This window comes from Notolabrus celidotus, chromosome 5 (assembly GCF_009762535.1).
Source record: "Notolabrus celidotus isolate fNotCel1 chromosome 5, fNotCel1.pri, whole genome shotgun sequence".
Taxonomy (NCBI): Eukaryota; Metazoa; Chordata; class Actinopteri; order Labriformes; family Labridae; genus Notolabrus; species Notolabrus celidotus.
The window spans coordinates 13,384,705-13,402,447 of NC_048276.1; the positions used below are offsets into that span (position 1 = coordinate 13,384,705).

At 38.3% G+C, this 17,743-nt stretch overlaps 1 protein-coding gene across 1 annotated transcript in view; it reads right to left on the reverse strand.

Moving 5' to 3' along the window:
* Positions 1-17,743, reverse strand: part of snx19a (sorting nexin 19a) — a 137,875-nt gene that overhangs the window by 68,468 nt on the left and 51,664 nt on the right. Inside the window, exon 7 of the mRNA XM_034683787.1 lies at positions 6,385-6,488. The gene's annotated coding sequence lies outside the window, so the exon portion shown is untranslated. The remainder of the gene's footprint in view (positions 1-6,384; positions 6,489-17,743) is intronic.

The following is a 17,743-nucleotide window of genomic DNA, read 5'->3' on the forward strand; positions in this document are numbered from 1 at the left end:
AACTGGTACTTCTAGGTAACTGCACTGTAAAAATTAAAACTTAAAATTGTTGGCCTGAAAATGATTTTTTTTGGATAAGTAAACAAATAATGTTAAATTTTTTTTGCAAACTACATCAATTATCTCAACTACCTGTATTAAGTTTGTTGTGTAAAGTTGGTCTCATTTCATAAGTTAGGTTGGCAGAACTTTAAATTATGGGTTTGAGGCTAGACTAAATTATTTGAGTATGCTTCAGGCGAAGAACGGTGTCTCCTACTCAAATCTACAGGGATATATTGAAACTCTAGCTTTACATTTGGTCTATTGATGGTGAGTTGATTACCGGTTAATGTAACTTTGATTTGTTTAGTTAGTTAGTTTAATAAGGCACAGTCATTATCAATAGTTAGCCGCCTTGGATAGGTAAAGTAAGTTTAATGTAGCCAAAGGTACATTTTCTGAACAAAAAATAATAAGTTGGCACAACTTTCACTTCTTAGTATGTAGAACTCAAAACTTTAAGTTACAATATATATGAATGATAAGTTATCTCAACAAAAACTGATCAATTGGCTCAAATATAAGATTTCTAGTTAGCCTCAAAACTCAAAAATCTAACGCAGACAGTTGCCCTGAAATTTTGAGTTTTCACAGCTTTTTCGTTTTAACACTGTACAAGTTAAACCATTGTTTTAATCTGAACACTGATGAAAAATATTTTTCTCAACACTATCTTTCCATGTCTAATTCTTTCTTATTGATATTAGGTTACTACCACCCATTCAGAGCTACAGCCCAAAACTGGAAATGTTTTAGGTATTCACAACAGGTTGGTCACTATTCTCTATTCTCACTATTCTCACTAAGTTAATGCTCAAAACTCCAAATAATAATATCTATATAAAAAAAAAAAACACCTGCAACCTTTCAGACATTCATGCTGAAGACATACTTAGTCTACGCCTCTGGTGGAAAAAAACAACAGAACGTGTAGTCAGTCTTATGTATCTACTGTCTAAGAAATCAACAGAAGCAGCAGTCTTATTTATTATTTATAACCTTCAATTCTGAACAATTTTCAAAAGTTTGATACATTTCTTTGTATCCAGGGACAAAAACCTAGCGGTAAAGTTATTGTCGTATTTTAAGCTGAAACGTTTTTTGGTTTTTTTGCAGGTTAAATAAAGTCGTTTGATTCATACTGTTTAAAAATGTAAGTTCAGTGAGAAGCTTGTAATATAGATTAGGTTATATCCTCGATCCCAAACAGTTCTGCCTTCTTCAATGCTCACTTTTTGTCATTGCCAACCAAACTTTTATCACTTTTATTTGGCATAACACAAAAACAGCAGGCATCAACAGAGAAGCCAAAAGAGAGTTTCACTGTATGCAGACGACTTGCTACTACATATGTGCAAATTCTTCAAGGTCTTTTTCACACCTTACACTAAATTTATATTCTCTCAATCTTCACTCTACATATATTAGAGTTTTGTTTTCCATCAGTATCTTATCTGTATGCTGTAGAAACTTTTTCTTTGTGCTTATATTACTGATTCATTTTCTTATCTTTTCTTAGAAAACCTGTCCTCTGGAAGGTCAGACAGTCTGTCTTCTGTATGCATTCATCAGTCTGCTTCAATTTGTGTTAATTATACACAAAGGAATATTCTTTCAAAACTATTTTGTTATTTTCGATATCTATATATTAAGAAAAAGTTGTCAGACTGAGTACAATTCTTTCAGCTTGTACTTGGGTTTGTAAAGTTCCTCGAATAGTAGCAACTATTTCTGGATGCATAAAAGGTTGTGGAGGTATGGAAGCACACAACGGGGCATCCAACATAAAGCAAACTGTGGATAGGCTTTGTGAAGACAAGGTGAAGATGCACCGCCTTGGCCTATGCTTAAATTTCTTGTTAGGCCAACCCTCCTCTTGTCAAGCCTAAATTTCCCTCCATCTCTACCTGCTCAGCAGCTTTGGTCAAAAAGTTGTCGGTTCATTTCAACAATGATTCTTCCGTTTTGATAGTTTGCATAAAATCCCCTTTTCCTCTTTAAAAAACTTTCCTTGAATCTTTCATTGATCGTTAATTCATTTTTGATATTGTGCTTTCCTCATTTAATGATTTCTGCAGTAAATTTAATATCTTTGGAAGTAATTTCTTTTGCCTGTAATTTTAACACAAAACTCAAACCCATTTTCCATCCTTATCGTCTTAAAATCAATGTGATAAGCTCTTGAGCGGCCTCTATCATCCAGACGTAGAATTTCAAGATTGTAAAGCAGGATCTTCGAGGCCCATTGGTCACACCTCCCTCAATTTAAGGTGGATTGGGAAACTAAACTGAGGCAAATAATCTAATTTCATGCCTTAATCTGATATGAAAAAATATATAAAATTAAAAGATTTATGGGGGAAAAAAAAGAAAAAAGGCAGTGAGGGAGGGAAACATGCAGGGTCTTGAATCAGTTAAGGAAATGGAACTGAAGGTGGTGGTGTTATATATATGTTTTTAGTATTAGCTTGTGTAAAGCACGCAGAAAAGGCTTGTGAAAAGACGAGACACAAGATGGTAAGACAGCGAGACAAATGGAGAAAAGGGAATCACCGGAATGGGGTTTCTATGACGGACAACACATGATGGGCTGAGATAAATGACAGCAGGAAAATAGTCTGCGTGGTCTCACACTGTCACCACTATACCTTCAAATGGTTCAAATGTGTTTAATCAAATGTGTATTGTCTTTTATTAGAAGGACAATTAGAAAACAACCAAGAAAAACAGCAAGCTCGCTCCTTTTTTAATTTGAATAGTAGCATTCAAAGACTCTTTTCCATTTTTAACTCTATTCCAGCCGATGTTTTGGAGCAAAGGCATTTCTTTGGGTCAGAGACGTAAGACGCTCATCAATCAACACATCATTACACTGAGGCGTCATTTCAGAATTAGAAACTTCACCTTTCTCCACAGTGCTTCTGATGTTTTGCTGTCAGTCAGCCACACACAGAGCTAACATGAGAACAGCTAAACTGGACTATTTATAGAAATTTTCATTGAAAGCAAAAAACCTACACTTAGTCTTTACACGAAGGGCGGGGTGTGTATGCTAGGGGGTCACCAGGGAGCGCTCCTGTATGCCTCCTGCTGTATACAGTAACACAATACCCCAAAGCCACAACAAAAAAATCGTACACGGACAAAGATACAAATAAAAAACACTCAGCTTGTACCGGGAAAAACAGACTTATCAGGTTAACTATGCAATGAGAAAATAAAATCCAAACATCTCTTCGTTCATTTTGTATCTACTGTAACTGATGGCTCGCGCTCTCGTTCTGCAGAAGCTGCCCCGTACCAAGGGCCCCCGCTTCACTCAGGCCAACAGTGCTCCTTTACTCCACCTCCATCGAACCCTGTGGCCTCAGGACAGAGAGCGAAGGGTTTAAGTGGAAACAGTCTTTCATCACCGCACCACTTCATGCCTCACACATCTGCACACAGCAGCACACTGCATTACAAGGATACCATCTGTAACTCCAACCACTGTCACATTTTATTCATTAGATTGCTTTGGACTGAATACTGTAAGCGAAGGATACTTCAGAGCAGCACAAATCAAACTTTTACAGGAATAATGAATTTTGAAAACGGGATTATGTACAAACGAAAGTCTTTTTCATACCGCATTTTAGTCAACATCATGTAACAAGACAAACAAAAAATAAAATGAAAACTTTCTTAAAGGCAGAATTTTCTTTGAATTTATTTTATTTGCGTGTCATATTTGTTGTATACAAATAACTTAAATATAGTTTTTATTATAGTATGCCGCGTATCAATAACTATCCATGACTAAAACGCCACACACGTTAAACTGGGGTATTAAAATGTTGTCTCCAACAGAGATCAAAACTAAGCAGCTGAAATATGAAAGATGAAGAGGAGCTGCAAGTCACCCGGATCCCAAGCAAATCACAAGTACTGCTCAGAATATGCCTCAAGAAAAAAAAAATTCCAGCATATTTTACATCGCTGTAAGGGACATAGATGATTTGAAGGGCCTGTGGTTTCCTGGTTTGAAGCAGGGAAAGTTGTTTTTTTTTTTTCATCACAGCAGTGTCTTTACCACAGAGCTGAGCAGAGGAAATATATCGTTTTGGTTAAGTGAAACTGAACTTTGTACGTAATTGGCTGCCAAGACTGTGTTCTTCCCCCTGCGGCTGTATGGTGTTTCCCTTCAGTGGCATCTCTTTCATTAGAGCGGCCCACAGACCTCGCTGCTGCAGCATGTTGGTGCTTTTTTACACATCTCAAATGTTTTCTGTCCTCGTTGTCCTCTGGCAAAAGAAAAAAGTGTCATATTGGAGGCATTTTTTGCCATGTTTATGCTTGTCAGTGCTACTATTTTTACCCGGTAAATAACGTAAAATGCTGCATGGAACAAAGTCCTAAAATGTAAAACAATCGTTTTGGGGCCAAAACAAAACTTCTGTTAAAAGACAATACATTCTTAATCAACCAATAAAACCAGAGCATAGTCTTACATCACATCAAGGTAAATGTTTGGTAAAATAATCCGTAGGTATTCGGTGAATGTGGTGTTTCCTCAGGGAAAGCTAGGAGGCTGTACAGTTATCTCCTGTGGTGTCACTCTGAACTATACAACCTACTACCTCAACCTGCGGGAACACTGGAGGAAAAGTCAGGATGGTTGAAATGGACCAAATCTAGCAGGGTTAATGACATTTTTGATACACTGTGAAAGTCAACTTAATACGAGATAAAACGCTGATGCAATATTTGGTAAATTAAAAAAAGTATTTTGCTAAAAGAAGCAGATGAAAATGTCTGCTTTTAACTTTTATTCATGTGTCCAATAAAGCCAGGATTACTATGAAGTAGTTTTGTTCGTTGATTTGCAGCACTGCCAGAAGACATCAGCACTGTTTTTATGTCGTGTCACATCGTCATACAGTCCAACCCTCCTACTTGGGTGGGGTTACTGCATAAAGATGGGACACAGGGGATAAGTGTAGAGGAGAATATCCGGTTCTGGAAAGCGTGGGTGTTGTTCAGACATTAGAATACAAATAAAAGCTTGGTGTTCAAAAAGACATACTTCATAGAGAATACTATAAGAAGTCTCCTTTGTGACTGTGGCATGAAGATTAAGACTCTAAGCTACTTGTGTTATTTTTTTTACAAGCATACAGCAGGGCAGGTGTTGTGTTTGCCAGGAAGACACATACCTATAGATACGAGCTTGTGCAGCCAGTCACCACAAGTTCGGATCTACGGGTTTGTGGCAGCTGGCATTGCCTCTCCAACAACAAATAGGACAGACGAAAAAATCAGTAGAGCAGTAAAAAAAAATCTGGACATGTAAACATTTCTTATTCCATAAACAAGCCCTATCATTGGGCGCTCAGGCAAATGTTTCACAGCGAAAAACCCCGGAAATCACCAAGAATTCAAATAATATCGCTGATTCTTCGGCGAAACATCATATAGCTTTTCCTGTATGTTACAAGACATAAAAGTGACACACGGTTTAACTTTTAATTCTATAAAAGTGGCGGAATCATTCATTTTCCTAAACGATTAAATTAAACACTGTTACTATAATGTGTGTAGCATGTTTTTATTGAATAATAACTTTTCAGTGAGGCCATAAATCATATCTGCTGTTAGTGTATCTCATAGAGAAAAGCTTGAAATTAAACCGTGGTCCACTGAACAGGCCAAAAGCACATGACTGTGAGACGGACATGGTGTTTGTGTAACCTACTGATCACATTCTTCTGAGGTCAACATTTATTTTCGAAATGTCAGACAGAAAAATATACTGCATGTTCTCATTTTAGGACATAAAAATGCTAAATGCTGTCTACTCAACAGCAACTTTGATTTTGAAAATGAACTGCTGTTCAAAAACCAGGATATCAGGCAGTTTTTATGAATTACCACGATATGAACAAAATGTCCCGACACATCCAGCAGAGCATTTGTCCCAAAGCAAAAGGATTCAGTACAAGAACGCTGTCCACAGACACAAAATACAGCATCTTCAGGTACATATTGTAAAAGCGAGACCAGGTGAGGATGTGAAATCATACGAAATCACACTCGTACAGAACACAAAGTATGACAGCAGGTTTGATTTTCAAGAAAAGCGATGATTCATAAACAAGCTCTGTGCAGCTTTTTAATTAATTATGCACTTCCATAAAGTGTAACACTGTTTCTCTTGACCTTACTTCCTCTCAATAACACTATATAAAAAGAACTGTAAGTAAAACATCAGGTATGCATCGCATGGTGAGGATTGGATGCTAAAAGACTACTACTACACTAAAAGACAGAGAAAACTATAAGTATAAATAATCACCAACGTACCAGTGAGACGCAGGCTGGAAATGATGGTCAAGCATCCTCTGGAATCAGCTGGAGTCAAGCATGAGGAACAGCGAAGGCCAACCCCTCAGCATAAATCAAGACACCTAAAAAAAAAAAAACAGGTATACAAATCATTACGAGGAGGAGAACAGAATGTCTAATGCTGACAGATTAGATACCCGTGAACACACATTCCTTAAACCACACACTGAGAAACACGTGGTGATCCAAGCACCCCCTTACAACACACAGAAACTTAACACTACTAGCACTTCAACAACGATTCCAAAACAGTTACAGTAGAACAAAAAAAAATTTGAATAACAAGCAAAAGTAGGAAAATAACATCCCCTCGTTCTGTCCCTGTTGGCCCTCCTGACCCGTTGTCCGGTTACTGTTTTCATACGAAAACCTCAAATCGCCTTAAAAAAAAGGTACGGCAAGAGAGAAACGGCAAAAGGTTGAATGCGGTAAGATGTGGATGAGGAGGAGTCGCAGCGCAGGGCTGGCTACAGAAAAAGTGGAATTTGTGATCAGGCAAAGGAAAGGGTGGTGTTTTCTTTTTTTTTTTTTTTTGGTGCTTCATTCTGCTTGGCTTTTTTGGATCCCAGCAGGATCCCTGGCTGCAGCTCTGTCTTCGTAGTGCTGCCAAAATTTGGACATATCCTTTTGTCTTAAAGTCTGTCAAATTGAGAAATGAGAAAAGATATATTTGAAAATAGACAGGGGAATGCACCCGACAACTACACTAGAGCACAAGTTATGAAAGAAAAGGACACAGCATGAGTGAAAGTGCACAGCAATGAGGAGAGAGGCTTAGCAGCTGAATGCAAGGGAAACGAAAATTCATTCAAAAAAAAAGTCGAGATGGAAGAACGTTGTTTTTCGCGTCAGATTTTTTTTCTCTGCAAACATATTATTCCCCCAAATGCGAGCTGCAAAATGTCTCTTCTCTGCTCCTTAAACACAGCAGTCGAAACCCTTTCCAAAGCTATGCCACGTAGTGAGAGAGGGAGAGAGAAAGCAGCCACTTTTTCCTCTCTCCAAAATGGCTGAGGGCCGGGGGAAAAGCAGCTCTGAGCAGAGAGGAAGAGTGGTGCTCCCCGTCCTGCTCAGGGGAGGGCTGGGCGATTCAGCGAGCATCTCTCCCTCGTTTTCCCTTTGCCTCACTCGTGCCCTTTGTCCCATTAGCCGTCTTGCAGAATGGACGATTGGCGTACAGCGGTGTTGTGAGTCCATGTGAAACTCTACTTGGGCCACCGTGCAGGGGAAGGCTACGACTGTAAACGAGTAAGGCTGATATGGCTTACTGTGTGTCTCCTACATGCCCACATCCTAATGCTCCAACCTGCTGTCTGTGCTAATGTGTTGTCCTCATGATGTTTAACACTCTATACTCTATCAAATCCTTGACGCCTGACAGGAAAAGTGACTATTTATTCCTATAAATAAAATTAAAAAATACCGATAGCTGAGTTAATATTTTTTCTTTTTTTTTCAACACTAAACACAGCATCAGGATTTATAAAAATCCTCTTTTCTATTTTTCACTTTGTTTACCTCGTTTTTTTCTGCACACAAATGACTCAAATCAACACAAGGTATACATATGAGCAACACTTGTTTACCCTTCTCGTCCTTTCTACTCCACTTGTCTTAAGCGCCACCTGGAACAACACAACAGAATAGTGAGTGCTGCTGTAAAAGTGCTACACCCTCATCTCTGCATTTCTAGTGGAGTATCCCAAGGCTCTATCCTTGGGCCGCTTCTATTCATTGGCTATGGCTGTGTTCCTAAAATGCTCTTCAGATTCAAAGTGAGGACAGAGATTCCATGTATCTCAAATATGTAGGCTTTGGGATGGCTGCTTTAAAATAAAGCGGATTAGCTCAGATTGGTTAATTCATGCAACTAGTTATGTTTATCCCAAGCGGCAACCTCCGGTCTCAAACTATGAAGCCCATGTGGAAGTGTTATAAACTGCAATACATCAAGAATCCGCTTGAGGCTGGCTGCAGAAACACCGGAAACCACATAGACATGAATGGGAAAAAGACGATCTTTGCAGCATTAATAGACATGTTTACAGCCTGGTTCAAAAAACGGCTTGGCTCTACGTAGCTAATCTCTCTATCGGCACACACTGTACGGGGGTGATTTTTTTTCTAACGAGACGGTTCAGAAGATATTAAGATTTCAAGGTTTTGCCCAAATAAGGACATGACTGACTTGACTCCCGGTCAGGAACACATAGCTGTTGGCTAGGAGGCTCACACTACGTCACACTGCCTGGTTGAGTTCCACATTTCCAATATGGCTGCCGCCGTCGATAGGCTTCAAAACAGTACTCAGGAACAGATGGGTGACGTCACGGATACTACGTCCATATTTTATACAGTCTATGGTTTATCCTTTGTTATCACGTACAATAATTTACTGGCTACAAAAAACCCAAAGAGGACATAAATCAACTCCCATCCACTAGATGCTGTTATTCTTACTTCATAGTATGGATGGGCATTTCAAGCAGGTAGTCGATGCTCACTGGTGACTATTCACTTATTATTCGGGTAGCCCAACCCTCAGACATCAGGAGAGAGAGACCCATTTCGGTTCCTCCCAGAACTCTTTGACGTCTGTGGAAGTCTCTGCATTTTACTCCAGTTTTGAATCCCACTGTGTCACACCCCTTTTACTACCAGCAACCGGCACTCATGCTTTCGTTTCCTTTTATTTAATGTCGAAAAAAGCTCTCAGCTCTCAGATGCCGTATTACAACCAGAAAAACCATTACATTTTTTGTGATTAACTGGTTATTTGAATATTCAGCAGTCACAACTCATTCCTACTTTACAGTGAAAGGTTTTCTGTTTCTAGCTGTGAATATTTAATCCTTGCGGAGAACACAGATGTGGCTGCCCCCTGCTTCCACATGAAACTCAACACATCATTTCATCCACCCATCATCTGCACCAACACTGGAGGGAATCTTTTTTTACGACATATCTTGAAGAAGCTGTTTTACACTCTCGCACATTTGGAGTGTATTTAAGCACAATACTAGTAAAAAGCTTTCCTATTTAAGTGTCTCTAAGCCAGGCTGTTGCCATGTTCCACACAAAGACCACCACCCATGTGTACTGGCTTGTCAGAGTTTTGAAAACACACAAATATTGAGTTAAAGACATCAAGAGTCCTGAATGCTAGTTTTTTTTTCACGGCATGCCAATGGGCTGCTGTCTGCTCCACGGTCACCACTTGAATCTAAATGACCAGATTTGACTTTCAGGATATTGCCAAGAAACCTGTCACAGAAAAGAGCCTCTCCAAAACAGAAGGTTGAAGAAAACAGAGTGACTGACACAGGCATAACCCCAAACCTCGAACAAGGTAACCCCTTAAAGGCACTCTCAGAGCCTGGGAAAGTGAGGAGGAGAGGATGGGCTGCCAACAAGAGGAAAAATCATTAGCACATTATTTGTGCAGTTATGTAGACGAAAAAGTGCATTGACGACTGAGCACAGCTTAATAACTTTATAACTCACTGATGTCTAAGCTAAAGATTTATGACTGCAGCGCCTTAGGCACTGTTGCACTTCAAGAACCGCCTTGGTTGTCGAGCTTTCCAACCGCAAAATGTTTCCTAAATGTAGCATTTTAAAGCCAAATTCAATAAATTATATTAATATTATAAAATCCCTACCATATCTGTTTTAACTGAGAGATGTGTAGAAGAATTCCCTTTTAATTGCTACATGGTGCCCATAATTTAAATTATTAAATTATATAGCCTCAGTTTTGTCTCATTGATGTTTCTGTACAGTCTTAAAGATTTTCACCATTATTAATGACATATCAGTTTAGCCTTCTACAACTCTTTCCACAGTTGTTCTCTCTGATAGAGGATTTTGAATGTTTAATATTAAAACCAATGTCAATTTTTGTAGCTAATTTAGATGTAGTCTTAGTCTGTAGATCTCTTTAAAATGCCAATTTGTCTAGTCACGTTTTTTTCTTTTTGCCCTTATAGTTTTAGTCTAAACATCTAAAACATTTTAGCCCAGCTTTGGTCAATTAAGTCATCACACCTTAGTCATGATGTCTTGTTACAACATTTTCCCTCTTTCAACTTCTTCATGTAGCCAATCAGAAATTTGTACTAAGATTGTATCAAGGGTCAAAATCTGCTACATTTCACTCTCTTTACACTTGCTCATGTAACATCTGGATTCCTAACCTTAGTTGGATAATTTAGCCTAGACTCTCCCACTAATGCAATGCTGTTGTGCTATCCCTGCTTATCTACCAAAGTAAAGAAAGTGCATTAGATAAAAGAGGAAATATAAAAGGATAATCCTTACACCAATTCAAGAAATAAAACACTCTTTCTGTGTCCACTATGATTTTTTTTTTATTTCTTTGTCTTCAAATAAAACCTACTCCTGTGTTCATGATGCAAAAGGCCGTGTTGCACCTTTATGACCGTCCCTAACTGTGACTGCAGTGACAGGCACTGTGCTCTGAACTGCATTATCCTCTCTGATAATTAAGAGTTGATCAAATCTATCAAATGTTGTAACTGGGGAAGAAGGCCAGCTCAGTCCTGGACCCTGTGGAGGTGGTGGCTGACAGGAGAATTATGGCCAATCTGTCATCTTTGATGAACTTTTCTTTTCTATATATATTCTTGTTGAAATTCTTGTACTGTACACATTTTTGTTTGCTGCTGTAACTCCATGAATTTCTCCGTTGTGGGACGAATAAAGGAGTATCTTATCTCTTATCTTACTAAATATGCTTTCTAATATATGGCGAAATAATGTTAAATTGCAGCCTTGATGTGGAGCAATAAACTTCTATAGCAGCAACAAAACATCAAATATCAAACTGGAGTCACCCAGAATCCAGTTGTGGCTTTGTCACTAACGTGTGGTGAAGAAATCATCCATGAAAAAGAGAAAGATGGTAGGAGGCAGTGAGAATTTATACTTGCAGCACACTTGTTGAAGATAGGATAAAATCAACACTGTGCTCCATTACTAACTCAGCCTGTCACAGGAATGCATTGATTGTGTTTTGTGTGACAGATCAGATGCACAGTGAGAAATGTCCGACAGTCCAATCCCAACAATGAAGTTCCATCTTGTCTTGATAAAGAAAAGAAAACATACGTTTGTTGGAGGTTTTATTATTGATGATGCATTTTTTGCTTGTCATCATCTCTTCTTTGAACTGCATTTTTACTTTCTTTAAGTCTCATAATGTTTATTACTTTGAACTCACAGATGGATCAATTTGCCTGTGAACACTTATAAATTCAGTACCATTAAGTACAATAAACCAGAATCTGTACAAGCAATATTACAGTATTGGTTTCATGTACAGAATATCACAGGAAAAGCTATAACTAGCATCATAATTGTTTAGGCTGTGGTGAACATTTGAGACAGAGTAGTGTCTGTAGTAGTGCGGGGACATTTCTACAAACACTTACAGTATATGTGTCAGTCATTTCTAAAGGACTTCTGGGTAGATTTTGCTTCCCATCCTGCCCACTGATGTTCCTCTTTTCAGACTTTGTTCTTGTCTGCATACTTTTCAAGGAAAGTCAAAATAGAGTCCCTAAAGTATAATTCAACACCCTGGGGGTTGGGGTGGTAATAATGGCTGAATTTAATTGTTTGGTTACAGCTGTCAAAACGGGAGTTAAACATCCACAGAACACACCCAGAAGCTTACAAAAGATACTTAAATCTCTGCGATTCATTTAAATTCTAAAAAATTATAAAGCTTAATACTAAGTTTCACATAATGTGGATTGACTATGACTTTGAGTTTGTATTAAACCACCGTAATCAGCTTTATCACAACTCTAAAAAACGTATATTTAGCTCCTTTTATACTATACCTAAAGGAAATGACACTACAAGTACGTCATATTTAAAAAGCATATGGGAAAGAGAACTTAATGTTAATATCACAGATGATAACTGGAATGATGCTTGGAAGAATGCAAAAACATTGAGTGTATGTAATAGAGTGAAGGCAGTTCAATTAATGATATTCACAGAGCTCATATATCTCCTTCCCATCGCCATAAATTTAACCCAAACTCATTCCCACAATGTCAAAAGTGTAAGACAGAAACCGGTAGTCTCACACACTGCCTATGGTCATGTAGAAAGATCCAGTGGTTCTGGCAGATCATAGAACAAGAAATGAACAAGATCCTACATATTGATACCAAAGATTGACCATTGTCAATACTTCTTGGTATACCTAATGCTACTGTTACTGAAAAATATGAGAGGAAACTTTATAAGATGTTAACTTTCTGTGCCAGAAAGTGTATTCTTTTAAACTGGATTACAGATAGGGTCCATTCCAAGGTACAATGGCAGAGAGTTATACTTGAATATGTTGCACGTGACTACTTAACTTGCAAACTACAATACAGAGACGATGTTTTCCGTAGAACATGGGAACCCTTCCTGGTATATATTGGCCTAAATGTTTCCACTATTCTTAAAAGAGGCTTTGTGCTATAGATACAACTTTTTATTATCAACATTTTTATTTTTTTTATTCTATTTATTCCCTTATTCTCTTTTCCTCCATCTTTGCACCTCTGCAATGTACATTGTGAATCCTGTGCCTGACGCCTGTATTAACTTAACTTGAATGCTAACCATGATATATATGTGAGCCAAGTGTATATGTTTTGTTTGTTAAAAAACCTAATAAATATATTTCTAAAAACAAAAACGTATATACTCTTTACAAATATACCAGAGTCAAAGAACTGAAGTGTATGTGAGCCAGTGGAGCATTTGGACTACCTAGAAATGTTGTTTTCCAGTTGCTGCTCACTACCACCAAAAGCAGACATCTAAAACATAAGATATTAAATGTATCCATGTGTAAGCCAGACACTTCATGAGAAGAAAAAAGAAGTTAAGAAGTGACTTCATAAAGGTTATAGTTGTTTCTACAGTAAACCTCACAGAGACTTAAAGTAGGCATGACAAAAGAATTCGATCATAAATGATTCCTGTGTGTAGTCCAAAAACTGTGCCTTGTTCTGTTCATCCTCTTCCTCATTTTGTTCCCTGAATGTGTTGTATTTAGAGATTCCTAAACTCGGCTGAGGCTTTATTTCAGCTGTCTGTGAAGGCCTTTATGTAGATTTTATCCCCATGTTGCTCTCAGTGCAACAGAATAAATGTGTAACGCGCACACTGTGAAGTGCAATCAGACAAGATAAAGCACCAGTGGGAGACGCCAGACAGCAGAAGTATTTAATACTGTAGATTTTGATTCATGTTCATACATCTTGATGTTTCAGTCCAATTTTATCTGTTCCCCCGCTTTCATCTCGCCCATCTCATGCAGTTGCTTGTCCCTCACTCTTCCCTCCTCTCACTTCCCCCATCAAATATTCTGCTCACGCACAACTGCGGCACCCTTTCTCCAGTCCTCCCCATTAATCCACACCACAGACATCTTGGCCCACTGTCTCGTCTCTCTCTCGACGTGCACTCAAAAACTCTCAAAGTCTGGGTCGTTTCAGCAGAGAGCATTTTTCAGAGGCCATGAGGCCCACTGCTGAACATGCTTTTTACTGTACAGACGGGCGAGTATATCACGTCGCCCTCCCACTTTAAATACCGCTGATTGGAAGACAGCATCCCATTCAAAGCAGAGAGGTCATATCAGGATAAGCAGCACTCCAGTCCTTACTCACACATTATAAAACCTGTATGTTCAGCCATGCCTAACATTTACTTTCACTACAGCAGGAAAAAACAGCACAAAGCAAACGGATGGCCTGCTTCAGCCGGCTCTGGCCAGCCTGAGATATGAGGCTGGCTCTGCCCTGTTTGAGCTGGTTTCTAAAGACAGTGAAGATGCTGGCTCAGAAAAGTCAGATACACAGCACATCTCCGGCTTCTGACTTTTCAATATACGCTGGATTTGAAAACTGATAACAGCACAAACTTACACTGGTTTTTACTTAGATGCCACCCTTTGAAATTGTTCAACTATGATTTTATATACTCCTCAAACCCTTCAATGATTTACTATAGTGTGATACATTTTACACTTGTCTATTGCTGTGTGTATTTTTTATATGACTTCATGTTTCTGACTCTAAAGCTGCTCTAACAGGTCTACAAGTCTGTGATGTTGATAGGTTTTTAATGTAGTGAGACCCTGAACCTTCATGGGTGGTGATCTGAGAGGGTCCTTGGGAAATTTAAAGAGACCCATATAAAAATGTTTGCTTCTGTATAACTTTTGGTATTAACTTCTTGTGTTTGATGTTGGTACGATCAAACGATATGATATGGTCATTAGTGGTAGATATATCAAGTTCGGTTCAAAATGTGTCTGAAATGAAAAGGGTAACATTGCAAATCTGAAAAGCTTATTAGAAACCAATTGATACATGTTCAGTATGTACAAAATTAATCATAATGAATCATTAAATAACACTGAGGTATGTGAACAATATGTTTTGTCTTTTCCTTTGGTGGCATTTTTCTTTCATTTCACCACTCTCTCGCAAAGAGACAAGGGCTGTTTTAGAAACCACCTACTATACTAGCAGTACGTACCGATTTGGCCAACATTCAGTGTGTAGTAAGTAGTATTTGAAAAAGAGCAAATTCTGCAGTATGCCAAAACTCCCCGGATGTCTACTGATTCGGAAAAATTTCACAGTATGCATCGGACCAGTCTCCCACGCGTACTGTTTCCCACAATGCACAGTGCTAATGTTCTGCTTCTTTTTTCTCTTCTTTTTTTGACAGGGGGAACTCAGTTTTTAGGTGTTGTGAAATTTATTAAATTCCATTTAAACCACTTCCTAACTTTTAAAATCATAAGTAAATGCTAAAGAAGCAGTTTATCTATCAGCTTGGCCGATGTTTACTTCCGCTTACTGAAACTGGAAATTCAGTGATGCCTGGCCCAGCGTACTGCAACACAGATCCAACAGAACAGTCATACTACTAGAGGTGTGAAAAAATATCGATACAGCAATATATCCTGATATTTTGACCTCCAATATAATATCTATATTTCAACTCTTAATATTGATTTTTTGTAAAAATAAAAATTCATATTTTTTTGCCGAGTTGGAACTAAAATACGACTTCAGTATTTCAAAAACAATAAAGTGGAAAAGTTGTTTTCAATCAAATAGTTTTGACTTAATTTGTCCTTTCAACTTTGAGTAATATTGTGTGATTTACATATTCCCCAATCTCTATTTTTTTCTTACTTAACTGTGTAGAATATCACAACATATCACAATGTTGTGATATCGTGATATATCGTGATACTTTGTATCGTGACCCAAGTATCGTGACCCAAGTATCGTATCGTGAGGTTCTTGCCAATACTCACCCCTACATACTACATACTAAATTCAAATGCAGTATGTAGTAGGCCGTACCTACTGCCTACTGCCTTAGTAGATAGTATGTAGCAGGCCGTTTCGAAAACAGCCATGAACTCACTGGTAATGGGATACAGAGACTGGCATCGGAAAGTATTTTTTTCACAGCCACCAGAGTATGTTTGGTTTATTTCACTACAGCATGTCCCCTGGACAAAGAAACTTCACTGACATGAGTAAAAACAACACGAGTGGTGGACATGTGAATTTATTTGCCACTTCATAGTTTGTACTCGTAATAGTTGAAATGAAATCTATGGTAACTGTTGCTGATGTGACAACTAGGCTAGCATGTCCAGAGACTGTTTGTGTGCAGGGGGATCTCGTTTGCGCTCATTTGCGGTGGGGTAGGAACAGGGATGGCAACGTTTTTCTTCTGATTACTGAGATATTAACTAGAGGTGTGAAAAAATATCGATACAGCAATATATCGCGATACTTTGACCTTCAATATAATATCGATATTTCAACTCTTAATATCGATATTTTTGTTATAACAAACATTCACATTTTAGCCGAGTTGGAACTTAAATACGACTTCAGTATTTCAAAAACAATAAAGTGGAAAAGTTGTTTTCAATCAAATAGTTTTGACTTAATTTGTCCTTTCAACTTTGAGTAATATTGTGTGATTTACATATACACCAATCTCTATTTTTTTCTTAGTTTGCTGTGTAGAATATCACAACATATCACAATATTGTGATATCGTGATACTTTGGTATCGTGACTCAAGTATCGTATCGTGAGGTTCTTGCCAATACTCACCCCTAATATTAACAAGAGTTTGTTGTTCACAATTATGTATCCTTCTGTATAAGAAAAATGAGGTGCAAAGGACGCACGGATTTTGAGTCTACTGCTAGGTTTTTGATTTTGATGCGTCAGAGACTTGTCAGAGACAAAGGACGCGTACCTAACAACATTGCTGCCTTTGGGGATCAGTCAAGTTTATCTTGTCTCATCTTATCTCAGGTTGAATGTTCTGTATTGTGAAACACAAAGGGTCAAAACACAGTTATCTGTTGGCTGCGTCTATCAATCGAACTTAAAGCCATTTAAACACCTCAGCTGACCCCAAGTTTCCTCTTGTCACACGTCAAAAAATGCAAATTCATCAAACTACCTTTGATAACTTCTGAAATGAGCTTTTCTCTCAGTATTATCTTCATCTCAATATAAAAATGATTTTTAAATTTCACAGTATCAATAGTCCTTTGACTGTACTTCAGTGTTTGACAACATAGCAGGAAATTGTATTCACCAGACGGAGACAAATTGCAAAGTGAAACCATCCATCATGGGTGGCACACTGCTTCCTAACATGCTCTATGCACAGACAGTTAAGAAAAGAGGGAGCACAATGACTTAGCAGGGGTAAAGCTGTAGGAAGAAGGAAAAGATCTAATTACTGTATTAATTACTTAATTTCTTTTCATCTACAGGATCCATTGGCTTGAACTAATCACTTTAAGAATGCAGCCAAATCTTCAATATTAACACATCTTCCATGACAGGAGGAAGAGTGCGGGTCGAGGAGGGGATGAAGGGATGAGATTTGCAGGCACATTAAAGCCACTAATGCCGTCAGACTTGCAAAAGAAGCAGCTTACTGTGGATATCGAGGAAGAGTGCTCAGGGAGGTCACATTTTTTCCTTTCTTTGTGAAGAGCACTTGTTCTTCACTCAAATGCAGGCAGAGCTAGGTAGTAAAAAGCAGCTACATTACAACGGTATTTTCAGGTATTCCCGTGTATCAAAATCCCAGGTGGAATTGAGTTTACCTCTCACTCTTCCTTCTGTGAAATGAGGCTGAAGTTAAATTTTCCTGCAGTGCTTAGAAATAGCCCACAGAGCCTCATCAACCTCCCTCCTCTCCTGCCATTTCTCCCTTT